At 36.9% G+C, this 14,252-nt stretch overlaps 1 long non-coding RNA gene across 1 annotated transcript in view; it reads left to right on the top strand.

The window, feature by feature from the left end:
- The window catches only part of LOC136833519 (uncharacterized), a 56,495-nt gene extending 47,786 nt beyond the window's left edge, over positions 1 to 8,709 (top strand). Inside the window, exons 2-3 of the long non-coding RNA XR_010851490.1 lie at positions 7,022 to 7,286; positions 8,443 to 8,709. This is a non-coding gene — a long non-coding RNA (uncharacterized lncRNA). The remainder of the gene's footprint in view (positions 1 to 7,021; positions 7,287 to 8,442) is intronic.
- Positions 8,710 to 14,252: the final 5,543 nt, after the last annotated feature.

The raw sequence follows: 14,252 nt of genomic DNA on the forward strand, positions 1-14,252 counted from the left end.
GTCCAAACCAGGTTGCACAATTGGTAGAACAGATCGAGGAAGCCATTTGACAAGGAAGTTGGGACTGGGCTTTTGTTTCGTAGAAAGATTACTTTACTTGTCTCGTAATATATCATCAGTGTCCATTTCCAACTTCAGTCAAGGGACACTACTTCATACAACTTAATTTATGATTCTCATTCATAAGGAGATATTTTTTTTTCGAAATAAAATGCGAATTTATAAGATCGTGATTTATAGTGCGAAGAACAAGAACGTTAAAATGAACCTTTGGTTAGATTTATGAGCGAGTATAAATAAACTGCAGGGAAGTAAGAAACTCCCCTCCGCATTTTAGCTCTTCAGAAAAATTAACACAAATTAGAATATGTATAATGATGACAGAATTAAAACTCCTTCGAGAACATATGCCTATCATTTTTAAGATTTCATAATGAATATCTTACACACTAATGTGACAGGCAATAATTGAGATTTCTTGATCGCAAAACAGAAAACAAAAGCAATATATTTGCAGAAAATCTTTTCAGTGGATGCAGCAGTTTCAGTTTGATCATAGGTATTTAATAAAACGCAATTCTTGATTTCTTAGCAGCGTTTCCTAACTGTTTGTGTTTAACGATACGGTCATAGACTGACAATCGTTTTACCTTATATATAACTATTTACGACTGGCCCCATAAGTCTAAAATAATGCAAGAAATGGGGATACAGATCTAGTCTTTAGGAACTATGTGGACGAAGCCATAAATCTTGACAAATTTATTATTATTATTATTATTATTATTATTATTATTATTATTATTATTATTATTATTATTATTATTATTATTATTATTATTCTTTTAATGAGCTCAAATGAACTGCTCCCCTACGACAGGTAATCTCACCTGCTCACCTGCCTGTCGTAGTGGAGCACTTCATTTGAGCTTATTAAAAGAAAAGTTAGTAGGCTATGTAGTGAGTCGTTTTGGTATATTATTATTATTATTATTATTATTATTATTATTATTATTATTATTATTATTATTATTATTATTATTATTATTATTATTCAAAATAAGAAAACAATCATATGGAGGGGCATTAGAATGGGAAAGAGAGGAGTGTATAGAAGAGAAATTAAATGCACATTAAGGTAATGCAAGAAACAAATATATACATGGCGCTTAGGCAGGAAGACTGTAAAATCTAGCACAGAAGAGGCAGAGCTGAATCGAACTCAGTTCAAAATACTCCCTATGCTAATCATGACAAGACGGAGAAGGAAACAATACTCGCCAATACGCTAATCATCCTTCATTTCTCGCTATAATGTGGTTCGGATTCCACAATAAGCTGTAGGCCCCGTTGTTAAGTAACCAATTGGTTCTTAGCCACGTAAAATAAGTCTAATCCTTCGGGCCAGCCCTAGGAGGCTGTTAATCAGCTCAGTGGTCTGGTAAAACTAAGATATACTTAACTTGACTTAACTTAAAGATCCAGAGGCCAATCACGTCAACTGATTTTCACATTCCTCCCCTACTTAAAAGACCATCGAAAGCCAGCAAAATGGCCTTTCATCGCTTTTCTTTATCTACGTCACAACGTATTTTGTTCGTCAGATCTACTTTCAGGTGCCTATAGCGTGAAAAATTCCTTTGTTTACCTAATAATAGTCTTTTCCGGTCTATAAGGAAATGTTTTATTAGAGTAATAAAAAATTTCAACTAATTCGTCTCGACAAATTTTAGCCTATTTCAGGTTCGTTCTCTCTCTCTCTCTCTCTCTCTCTCTCTCAGGTTCTCTCTCTCATATCTCAGTTAAGTTTTCAAAAGATCAAAGCTTTGAATTAAAAACCATGAGAAAATTTCATGTCATCACAGAAGAAATACGAGGGTATAACTTTCAAACAACCCATAAAAATAATTTTTTCATGCTCATGCTCAAGCTTTCTCTGTGAATTTTAAGAATAATAAGGAAAATCAAAAGAATGCTTGCAAAATGAGGCATACTTCAAAAACTATACATGTTCTCTGATACTAAAAACTAATCGATAAAAAATCGTATTGAGCACGAGGACTTAGATCTTAAAACTATGCTGGAAAGAGACCTGCAGTTTCATTGAGGAGTTTCAACTAAGTTAACGACATTTCTCCAAGTTATTCATTATTTATTATTGAATATTTCGGATCATAGAGTCTTGCAATAACAAAAGCTTTGAATTCGTAAAACAAAACAGAAAAAACTTAGAGCTAGGTACAAAATCAGTATAGCGAGCGGCCGGTATCACGATGCTCTCAGGCAATTCACGTAATTTTGAATTAGATGCTGTCATTACTAAATTCTGAGAAAATGTTTGAATGCGGTTACGACATCCAGTTAAATATTATCATCTCTGAGAGGAGAGAGAGAGAGAGAGAGAGAGAGAGAGAGAGAGAGAGACTGCGTTGACATTATGACTAAAAAAATGCAGATCTCAAACATTGTGTTATCAGACCAACCTTGTCTTAAAATTCATGCAAACTTTAGTATATTTTGCAAGCACCAAGCACCATTCTTCCAGACTAAAAACTCAGGGGGTCTCTTACGATCTGTTCAATCGATTATTCTAGACATCTTGTTTTACCTGAAATAAGACCCTCATTCGGAGTTTCGGCTTATAACAAGAGAATATAATGTCCGTATAAAGACAAACTGTATATTTCGCATCAAGTTAAGAAACTACTTTATGACGGATTTGCGGAATATGAATAAAATTTCCCGAAGGTTTTGCAGAATATGATTAAAATGAAAAGTAGATTTTAACGGCAGATAATTATTTTGTTTACTTCCGTAAAGAATTCATGAATACGTAAAATATAAGATCGTAAAAAAACTGAAGGTGACCTTCAGCCAAGATTTCATGTTTTTGAAAGCGAAGTGGCCTCGCGAGAGCAAAAATATCCTATTCATTAGACACGTAAAATACTTCAAGATTGATCATCCTAGCCAGTATGTGTCAACTTCAGTTGAAGCCACCAGCAACAGAGACGAAAAGTTCCAAGTCATAATAATAATGTTTAAGTTGTTTTTGACAAAATGAGCAGACTTTCATCCTCAAGACTTGTAACTCTGCAATACGCAAGTGCCTGAGATAGTGTTAAAGTAAAGCAGGCAACAAAAATTAAGTGACGACAGGATTTTGAATGGCAATAAAACTTAAGCTGTTTTAAAGCATATGAAGTTTTCCGGAACTGAAAAGAAACAAATGGAACAGTGTATTTTTCAAAGCAAATAAATCAAGAACCATGAGTGGAATGAATCTCTAAGGTGAACTGAAGAAGCCAAATGTTCAGTTCTTTCAAAGTACTAATAATACCACGAGCCTGGATAAAGATTTGAGAAAAAAAAATGAGCAACTGCAGAAGAGAATGAATATTAAAATAAAGCACATAAATCTAAAGAAAAAGTATAATAAAAGCAAAATTAAATAGGGTACCAGTTCAGGTATATACACAGATTGTCACGGGCCAGAATGAGAGCAAAAAAAAAAGCAGATAAATAAAAAAACATAAAACAGAGGAGCAGCGACGATCCAGAAACGCGGCTCGGAGGCGTCATATGGTGAAAGAAGACAATTAGGACTAAAATCAACCTCTTGAGAGGAACAAATTCCTCCTGTCCTTTTTTTTTCCCCTTCACTATTTTTTTTTTTTTGTTCCTTTATTCCTCCTCTTTTTTTTTCATACTTCCTTTCGGCGCATCATGATTGTAAGTGTTTCAAGGGTGGAAGATTTCACGGCTGAACGACACTTGCTGGGTGCTGGGAGGGTCATTTAAGGGCTGCATCGAAGGCAAGAAACAAATGACGGGGTATAGAAGGTGATGTCGGCGAAGCCAAAGGGAAAAAGTTTTGGGAGGGGGAGAGGGAGGGGGGAGGGGGAGAATGAAGGTTTTGTGGGGAGAAAAGGGAAGAGGAAAAGGAAAGGCAGGGAAACGACAGAGAGAAGGGATGCTTTAGGCATTATTAGGGCGATGGTAGTGTGGCCGAAGCAGTACTTTACTAAGAAATAAGGAATATCGAGAAATAAGGAATAAGGAGAAATAAACGAATAAAGGAAACAGAGAGAGAGAGAGAGAGAGAGAGAGAACTGTCAAGATAAAAAAAAATCGACGATGACGACACAAGCAAAAAAATGGGAAACAAAGCTAAACGAGAAAAATTATGAAAAAAGCATAAAAACCCAGGTAAGGGAAATATATGTACGTAAAGAAATATGAGGGCCGGGAACAATCGCTGGACATTTTCGAAACAAAAAGTGATAGATTGAAATAAAAAAAATGAAATAAAAAATACGAGCCCCCAAAAAAGAAGCCTGCACAAAAGCCGGAATAAAGTGCCGGAATATTCAATGTTTTCGTCAGGTAGATAGATATATATTTTTTCCCCGTTTCATTTTTACTTGCGTAATCATTTATTCTAATTGGATGTCTGTGTCGGTGGAAATAGACGAGTGAAATGCCTCTCTTACCTCTTGTGTTAGAGTCAACGTCAGACCATTTTTTCGGGCCGATGGGTTACTGAGCACTAATGTTAGATTCACTTTGTTTAGTTAGTCATTCTTTGTGCGTTTGACTGCGCTCGCTTTCATCTGTTGATGACCATCCAACTTCGTTAGCGATTTTTGTGTCCGGCCTTCCAATAAACGCGCTTTTCCCTCGGAAATGTCGCGAATGTAAACCAAACAAAAGGAGAGAGAGAGAGAAAGAGAGAAAGAGAGAGAGCAAGTCACAAAAAGCCGTATTCAAAAACACAATCGAAAAGAAAATGTACAGGAAAAATAATGGAAGTGTGGCAACGTTGCAACATACCGCCCCTAACACACCCGGGCGGTCCCCCCCCCTGAAGAACGCGGCGGGGCAGGACAGGGTATGATTACAGTCGATTTAATGACATCTTATAATGACACCGCTGACCAGATAGCCATCTCCGATGTCACTGGAGGAACTCGACACTATTCTGGAAGTTGGGCGAGGGGGTCCCAGGACCCTGGGTCTCCCTCTTTGCTTTCTCAGTGACAAGGTGCGTGATTCTATGACGATAATGGCGACTGCGTTATAGAGGCGACGAATAGCGAAGATGAAGGGCAACAGGCCGCCTGCCATTGCCTGGAAGGACAAGAGCTGCGGGAAGGGGGGGAAGGGGAGGGCAAACGGGCGAAATGGCAAAGCAGTCATTCCGGGCAAGCAGCGTAAAAATGGGCACATGTAAGGGAGATGGGCAGAGGCGAATTGAAGGTGTGAGATAGAAGGCGGTTGTTCGCGGCGCGAGATGATGATTTTTATGACGGCTATGATGAGAATATCACTATGGTCCATCGCCTGAGCGTTGGTTCTGCTGAACGATTCATTTATTGAACCAACCTACCTGAGGATAAAAAACGTACGAGGAGGAGGCAGTGGGAGAAGAGTAAGAATTTGTCCCGTCTGATGCTGGCGGTGGACGCACCAGATGGTTAGGAGGAGGGAAAATTCTGGGTGATTGAGGGAGGAATATCTCTGGAGGAGGATGGAAAATTAGTGGGCAATTACCCTCGCGTAGATGGATACCTCAAGGCTGCTGCTGCTGATGATGACGATGGTGATGATGATGATTCCAGGGATATGGCATGTTACGTGCCCGGCGAAGCCCTCACAACATGACAGAAAGGAGTGATGCTCTTGAAAGGCAGCTTTTAGGGGAGATTAAGCCATTTTGCGGGGCGATAAAGGTCTTTATCCCATTTCCTTGAAATGATTAGAAGTCAATGATTGCACTGACATGGCGGCTTTACCTGCGCTGCGGATCAGTTACAAATATAAGAAAAGTGATTTTTCGAAATCATTCACCTGTAAGGGAATAATCTTTTGCCTCCAGTTTGAAAAGACAATTTTTTCTCGTTTATTGGTTAGTAAAATTACCCTCGATGAAGCCAGGACTCTAGCCCAAAGTTCTTTGATTTATGCTAGGTTAGAATACTATAAGTCTGGACGAAAGTTCTTCTTGACGGCAAAAGGCGATGTCTTTGGCACTGATTCATTTCTTACCTTGTGTATTTAACAAAAATGATTTACATACTTTTCAGGTTATTTGCAACCGCGTCTTTTTCCATAAAGTAATTAATATATATATATATATATATATATATATATATATATATATATATATATATATATATATATACATTATACATATATATATACATATATATTAATTTCTTCTCCAGTTACCTTATTATACACACAAATCTCCTAACTAGCAAAATTGCTACATCTTAAAAGCTATAAACTTTGCATCAGTTTTAATTGAAACTGGAATATTAATCGTCCACAGGACAGGAAGCTTTAGATCTGCGAATAACATTTTCCCAAATGCATATCCCAACAATAATTTAACCTTTTTCGAAATGATCAACATCTCTGGAAAGAAGAACATTTTCTTGCTAAGTTGTCAAGGTCTCCGCAAATATACAAAGATATTTTTTATACAACAAAAAAAATAATGAAGCTCTTATAAATTTCTGAGCCCAAACACTCTAGAAAATAAAACAAGTTTTAATTTTTCTGTAGGATATTGCTTTATCAAAAATGTTTTTTTCCTTGCTATCCATCATTGAAGAAGAATAAGAATGATAATTTTTTGTAATATTCTTTATAGTTTGCCAATGGAGGTGAAGTGTTTCCCTCTTTGGAAGAAATTAATTCACACTGATTAAATGGAGTCCCAAGATTTAACTAAGGTGGTAAAGTCTGCCATGATATTATTTATTTAATTCATATACTGTTCAAATTTGCGGATCAGAGACGTAAAAGGAAATAATTTAAAAATTAACGGTTTATTAAAGCGATTGTTGTTTTTCAAGGGATCTAAGCGCATAATATTAGGATGGTTTTCTTTTTTTCAAAACTCGCTCGTCATTTTGTCTCCCGCGAGTTATATGTTAAAGGGACCGCCATGACGGAATTCTGCGTGAGGAGTTTGAGAAGCTGACAATAATAATGGTTTTTTTCTGTCCTCCAGATACCTGATGTCGAAACTCGGATCGTTTTAAAATTCCTTCAGCCGCTTTGATGAAATGAATGAAAGGTCAAGTGGAAATGGGAAAACAGGTCATTGCTAATCAAAACCTGTAAAGGTGAAAGCTGGTATTTGATGCCTGAAAACACGTATTTTTCCCTACCCTCTCTCGACATCCAAAGCCTAATATCGGTCTCCTGTTGGAAAGCAGGTTTGAGGAAAGCAGGTTTGAATCAATAAAAGCCGGTAGCATGAAAAAAAAAAAGAGGTAAGATTACTGATTAGGCATGTGATTAGGAATGTTGCTAATATGTTGATTTACGTCAGGTCGATTTTATTCAAAACAAGTTTGTTATACCATTTGAGTTGCGAAGAGTATGAGAGCATACAAATCGCAAATTATGGCATTCAGTTTCATTACCTCAGCGTAATTTTCATCATATTTTTCAAATTGTTGAATTTCTAAAAAGACGTTACAACTACCATAGCCATTGCCTTTCTTTTTTTTTTCTTTTTTTACCGGAATGTATATTGTCTACTTGCTCCTTTCTTCCAGATCTCGTGAAATTCAGCTTCCAAATCACAAGGTCTAATATTTCCTGACTATTTTCTTCCCTCTGATTTAGAGAAGTAAACGGCTGTGTGAATGTTATTGAGGATAAAATAGCTTACATATGATAGGCACGCAGATGAGAGAGAGAGAGAGAGAGAGAGAGAGAGAGAGAGAGAGAGAGAGAGAGAGAGAGAGCAAGAGGATATTATTCTCGGAGTGAGCCAGAGAAAGAGGGAAAATGTGCTTACTCAAGAATACAACTGGTTGGTAAAATTTGTAAAGCATTTGTTTCCTTGAACGATAGTCGTAGCACAACTCCCAATTCTTTAAGATCATCAAAAGTAGTTATTTATTCATGCACACACACATATATAGGCCTACATACCATTGCCCCATGTAAAACACAGTATATATATATATATATACATATATATATATATATATGTATATATATTAAATATACAATAATATATGTGTATATATATGTATATATATATTATATATACATACAGTATATATTACATTATATATATATATATATATATATATATATATATATATATTATATATATACATACAGTATATATACATATATATATATATATATATATATATATATATACATATATATATATATATATATATATTTATATATATAATATATACTGTATATGTACATATATATACATATGTATACACATATATGCATACATATATACATATATATGTATATATAATATAATATCAAATATTCTTTATGAATGACTTCAACTAGCATTAAAGAATTCCTTGAAAAGGCAAATGTCACATCAAGAATGCTGTTTTTACCACGCTTCATTCTAGGACGGACTACTTCTCGTTCTCTTTGCAGATGCTAAACTCGAGGGTTACTGGCAGCCAAGGACACCCGGGGGGCGCAACTGAAGGCAGCTAACCCGTGTCTCACCTTCCGTCGCTTCGAAATCGTTGCCTGAAGGGAAAGCAGTCCCATGGACCTCGATGCTTTGCTTCAGCTGCAGACAGAAAGAAGCACAATCATTCACCTACCTTTTACACCCAAAAGTATCTAAAAGCCTTCTTTAACGATACCCTATTCATTTTATGTACGTTTTATATCTGATGATTAAAAGCTAATTCAAGTAAAGGTGTGTTTGATTGCCTGAGTAATCACTGCATTGTCCATACATTATATTATGATATACTGTACATGTATAAAAGTATAGATAAGCGTGCCCATTAGTTTCAGAAAAAATATATCGTGCCATTTATTTTAGACCAGAGATTAAACAAAAGACTCTAGAAGTGCCGTAACAGAAGAGTCTTAAAACATATAATACTGAAGACGAAGCCGTTGCAACACCCTTTGACGACTTCAGCTACGATACATAAAGATACCTGCCGAAGTCAGATGTGAGGTATTGAACGAATCAAACTGCCCTCTTGTCCAGATGAAAATGACTGGTACTGAAAAATGTCAGATGCGTTTTTGTTCATTCAAGGCTAAGGCGCAATGGAAAAAAAAAAAATTGCTGCAGACATGACTTTGAGTAACAATTTTAGTTACACAAAAACATCCAAACCATCCACAAAAATGAAGAAAGACTGACGTGAGGTCACAGCCATTAATGTTGTAAGACGTTCACTAATCAACTGACATCTCAAACTCTCAAAGGACTGCTTTAGGTCTGTTGCCTTTATTTCCAAATGTCCCATTTTTGGCGAACATTAAACGTTATCAGCTTTCAAAATATGACACACCATGACATTGCTAAAGCTTTGTAACTTCTGCTTTTGGTAACAGCGGAAGGATGGAATTTAACTGTTGCGATTAATGTTGAAATTACTGCGATTCGTAATAAATTTCTTTTTAATACTGACTTTAACATTATGTCACTTGAGTATTTTTGTTGCAGATAAAGTATAAGTACATGAGTACAGTTGCGTTGCACATTAGGTTCAAGTACGCGGGCACAAATGTATGCGCATGAGCAAGTATGTGTGTTTATTTGAATGTTTACGAGTAATCATTAAATTTGCATATGCATTCCTTTATCTACCTACTAGTACAAGTTACACAGAAATTTCTCGAAATCTTGTTTCCTTACGCGAATACCTTTAACCAAAGGCACAAAAACTCCAGTCAAGAGAGAACGGTTCCCACCTCTGGTTCTTGTTAGCGGCAGTAGATGAGGAAGACTGCATGATGCCTTCAAATAATGTATGACAAAAGAACGGTTATTCCATTCCAGTGATGTGAAGATTACGTTGCTGAGGTCCTCCTATTTTTATTTATACCATGGTATATCATTTGACGGAATGCTTACCACTTACGTTGCTTATTCTTCTCTCTATCCATTTATTTCCTCAAAACACTGCTATGAAAAACTGCAGTCGACTGATCACCAAGTATATGGTTCTATGCTGAGGTCAAAAGAGGCACTACAGATATCAAAGACCGTACCAAGATCATATTGTTCTCCGCCGAGATTGGAACCCATAATCTCTTGCCAGGTGAGTACGCTGCCTCTTACACCAAGAGGCCCATAGAGAGAGAGAGAGAGAGAGGAAGAAGACGGTAATGGTAATGATTTGGCTTATTTTAATGAAGTGGCAGCATTTTGAAGCTATGCTATACAGGGGAAAGGTCTAAAAAATCCTCTCTTCCTAGATTCTTAAGTGCATTTAACCAAAATTCTAAGTATAAATTAAGGGTTTTCGTTCTGAAGAGAACTTTCCTGATACTGATTTCTTCAGATGAAGAAACATTTTCATTTTGAATCAAACGATGTTATTTCTTCGTTCCTTTGCAGCTGATACATGTTATGTACAATTCTCATCGTCCGAATGCGCTCCTCCACGTACGCACTCGATCCAAGACCTTGCCACCAGGGTGATGCGTGCGCAAGAGCCACTGTCTGACAGCGAAAAAATAGTAGCAGGCAAGACACCCTTCCAGGATGACTGAGTAATTCAGGGTTACGGCGTTTCTGAACCTTTAACCTCAACCCGTACGCTGAATATCCATTTGCTGCATTAACATGCTCCCTTTCTGTTGCGGTAGATTCCAGAGTTACCTTATGTTTAGGCAGATACAAAAAATCGTATTTTGAACTGAATCGTATTAAATTTTTAGGATTTACGATCACTAATGACAAATGGAACTAGTTGAAACCAGATCTGCAAGATCCTTCTTCCAGCTCTGCCAATAAAAAGCCTGGAATGAGGAGCAACATCATATCAACCCCTCATAACGAGCCTTTCAGAACTGCAGATTGTCTTGAAATAATTCTGACTTCATACTGTATTTCACAGCGCTACACAACCTTTAGAACTAAGAAAAGAGCCAGCTGTCAAAATGCGGGTCAAATATGATGCCAAACCCACAACAGAATAATACGGACACATAGTGTATGGGCCAATCATATGCCATCGACTTTTCTTTCGTTTTGTATAGCAACAAAGCTTCTGTTGCTTTTAATTGCAACTGATGAAGATTTAATTTATAAATTAGAATTTAGGTGGCAATTTTTCATAGATAAAAATCAGCAATTTCTAAAGAGCCCCTACTTGTGGTGAAACCGAGCAAACATGCTGGAGACTTTAAAACGCAGCATAATCGTTGAGGAATACAGTTGTATATGAACCTTGACCCATCTTAAAACTGTAAGTGAATTCAGTGTGTTTATGACTGTAAGGTGGGCGAGTGTGTATATGCAGAGATAAAGTAGGGTACGGACATTTCCATTATCAAACCTTGCTCTTCGTTAACTGCAGACTAAAAACCATGGTTCCAGCATTCTTATGTTTGAGCTCCCCAGCTTGTTCGGTTTTACTTCTTTTTTTCTCTGCTGTGTTTAATCTTTTCATCGGACCTCTGCGATGGAAATTCGTGCCGTTTCTGTCTTGTTTCATAGTAATGATGATAATTTCGCTCTACATAAACCAAAACGGTTATCCATAAGTTTACTTTGCGCGCACCGCGTGTGTTACGTGCGTGTATGTAACACAGTCTATGAATAATGAAATCTATGTTTAGCCATCACAAATTACAGAATCACAGATTTATCAAATATTACAGTCATTGTAACGGGCAGGTGCAATAATAATAATAAATAACTAATTATAACGTAAAAGATATGAAGTATTTCAAAAAGACGGCATATTCCAGTTATGACAAAACTCTGCCATTAACACCATTATTATTAAATGAGGGGACAAGCACTTGGTTTTATAACAAAAGTGATACACATTTATCTTGGCCCGACAGATCTTCCAGGAGAGAGAGAGAGAGAGAGAGAGAGAGAGAGAGAGAGAGAGAGAGAGAGAGAGAGGCACTCTTTCGCCGTGCAAGGGGAACAATTTTGCTATATTTCTTGAATATTCATTTTTTCACTGCCATCTGTTATAATATAAAGGTCCAAGTGTAAACGTACATATTTATAGCCTATTTCTGAAAAAATCTGCTAGTACCCAATTTATACAGTAATATGATGCGGGGGAACTTGCTCTGTTACTTAAAATCTGAGTGAGTGAGAGTATTCACTTAACTAACCCAAAGGTATCAACATGCACAACTGTTAAATTCGATATGTGGTTCAGGGATTACATCAGCCATCTCCACTTTACATAAAGACGCGAGTTAAAAGACTTTTTAACCATCGACATCGATGTGAACACGAAATTCGGGTGGAGATGAGCAACCCACCAACCCGTTTTCTAGAAAGAAGAGGAAAAGGGATAAAGAAGAAGAAACGTAGCTTTAGGCGAGGTGAAGTGACTAGACCATGTTGTCAAATTGTCCAACATGAGGCAGAGGGCGTGGTTGAACCTCCCTTAGCCTAAAGCCTGCCCTGCCTAAACCCTTGCATCTGGCAGGCATGGCCTGTCTGCCAGGTCCTTAACGGGCATGAACTCTCTGGACGCTTTAAAAAACATTTTGCAGTCTACCATAACAAATGACTCCAAATTATGATATACTGCAACCCCGGTTAGAAACAAAACGTCTCATCGTAAGTAGGAATCTGTAGGAATCTCTCTCTCTCTCTCTCTCTCTCTCTCTCTCTCTCTCTCTCTCTCTCTCTCCAGGGGAACTGGCCATCCCTGGAACACGTCTTGATGGCAACGTGGCAAATTTCTTCCCTTTGCCCCGCCTTGTGCTCGGCCTTCCGTTCGATTTGACAGGGGTAGACGAAGGATAGCGATTGAGTGGAGAGAGAGAGAGAGAGAGAGAGAGAGAGAGAGAGAGAGAGAGAGAGAGAGAGAATCCTGTTAGATACTCAGATTATCCGCTTACTTCTGGAGGAGTTTTGCAGACCAAATTCTTCGAGGAATAGGCAGTCGTGGAAACCCCCATCGTATTAATGACTATAGTTGCTTGGTAAGAAAGGTAAAATGGGAAATCAGCGGAAAGTTTAACGCATAGTTTCAATGGAAGAACAGTTAAACAAGTTCTCACATACTATATCAAGTTCAGTGTATTCTTGTAGACTTCCCTTTCTAGGGGTAATTTAAAACAACTTTTGCGTTACGTAATTGAATGCAGTTAAGATTTTAATACTAAATGTTTACAGATTCATGCATATGCACAAAAAAATTTTCATATGCCTATGTTCATGCTTGCGAAGCTGAATGATCTGCTTATCCAAAAGATCCAAAAGTTTGTTCTTGAACAAAATCTGACAAAGAAAAATGAAGAGAGCTCTATAAAAACTAAGAAAATGAAAAATTTGCAACTATTACAAGATAAGATTATCAAGTCAGTTTCAGTAAGAACGAATATTTGGTACTAACGAGATTAATGTACATCAAACAAGAGAGCAAAAAGCCTCCAAAAGTTATACAGAACAATGTTAATTAAAGAGATAATTTTCATCAGAAAAATCATCTAATTACTAAAGAATTTCTTTAGGTAAGTCAATGTGATGTCTTGACAAAACTTACTAAAAACACACACACACACACACAAACAAACACACGCACGCACGCACACATACTCTGACATGTTTGTCGAATCTGGCATGAAATGGATCACTTCGTAGTCCAGACAAATTATAGGTAAAACCACAATCTTAAGTAATTACCAGAAGAAGATGAAGAAGAAAAAAACATAATCCACACCTAAAAACGCGCCTGTCATTAAGGCTGTCAAGAAATCACAGTATGACAACACCCTGGGGCTAGGCTCAGAGTCTTTTCCTTTTGCGAAGTGCTAAGAAAATTTAGACGTTTAGAAAGTCTACTATTAATGGAATGGCCGAAGGGATCCTCAGAAAAATTATACAACACATGAATTTTACGAGGTAATAACAGAGAGAGAGAGAGAGAGAGAGAGAGAGAGAGAGAGAGAGAGAGAGAGAGAGAGAGAGAGAGAATAATGTTCTTTTTCATGAACATATATAATAGGTTTTAGGTACTATTTTAAAATTTCCACCGATTATAATCCTTCGAAAGAGAAAGTCACTGAGATGAAAATGTTGTCCACGAACAACATTATAAGATCAGGTAATGAAATGAGACAGTAGAAAGCAAGAAGCCTTAAATTTTGACGTTTATTCGCGCAATCATTCAAGAGAAGGAAAAAAAAAAACTAAATGGCAAATATTAAAAAATTTTGGATTGAGGAAGTACTAACAAACTTGAAATTGCTGATCTTTTTAAGTATAAGTTATCATAAAGATAAAC

The sequence above is a fragment of the Macrobrachium rosenbergii genome, chromosome 51 (assembly GCF_040412425.1).
Source record: "Macrobrachium rosenbergii isolate ZJJX-2024 chromosome 51, ASM4041242v1, whole genome shotgun sequence".
Taxonomy (NCBI): domain Eukaryota; kingdom Metazoa; phylum Arthropoda; class Malacostraca; order Decapoda; family Palaemonidae; genus Macrobrachium; species Macrobrachium rosenbergii.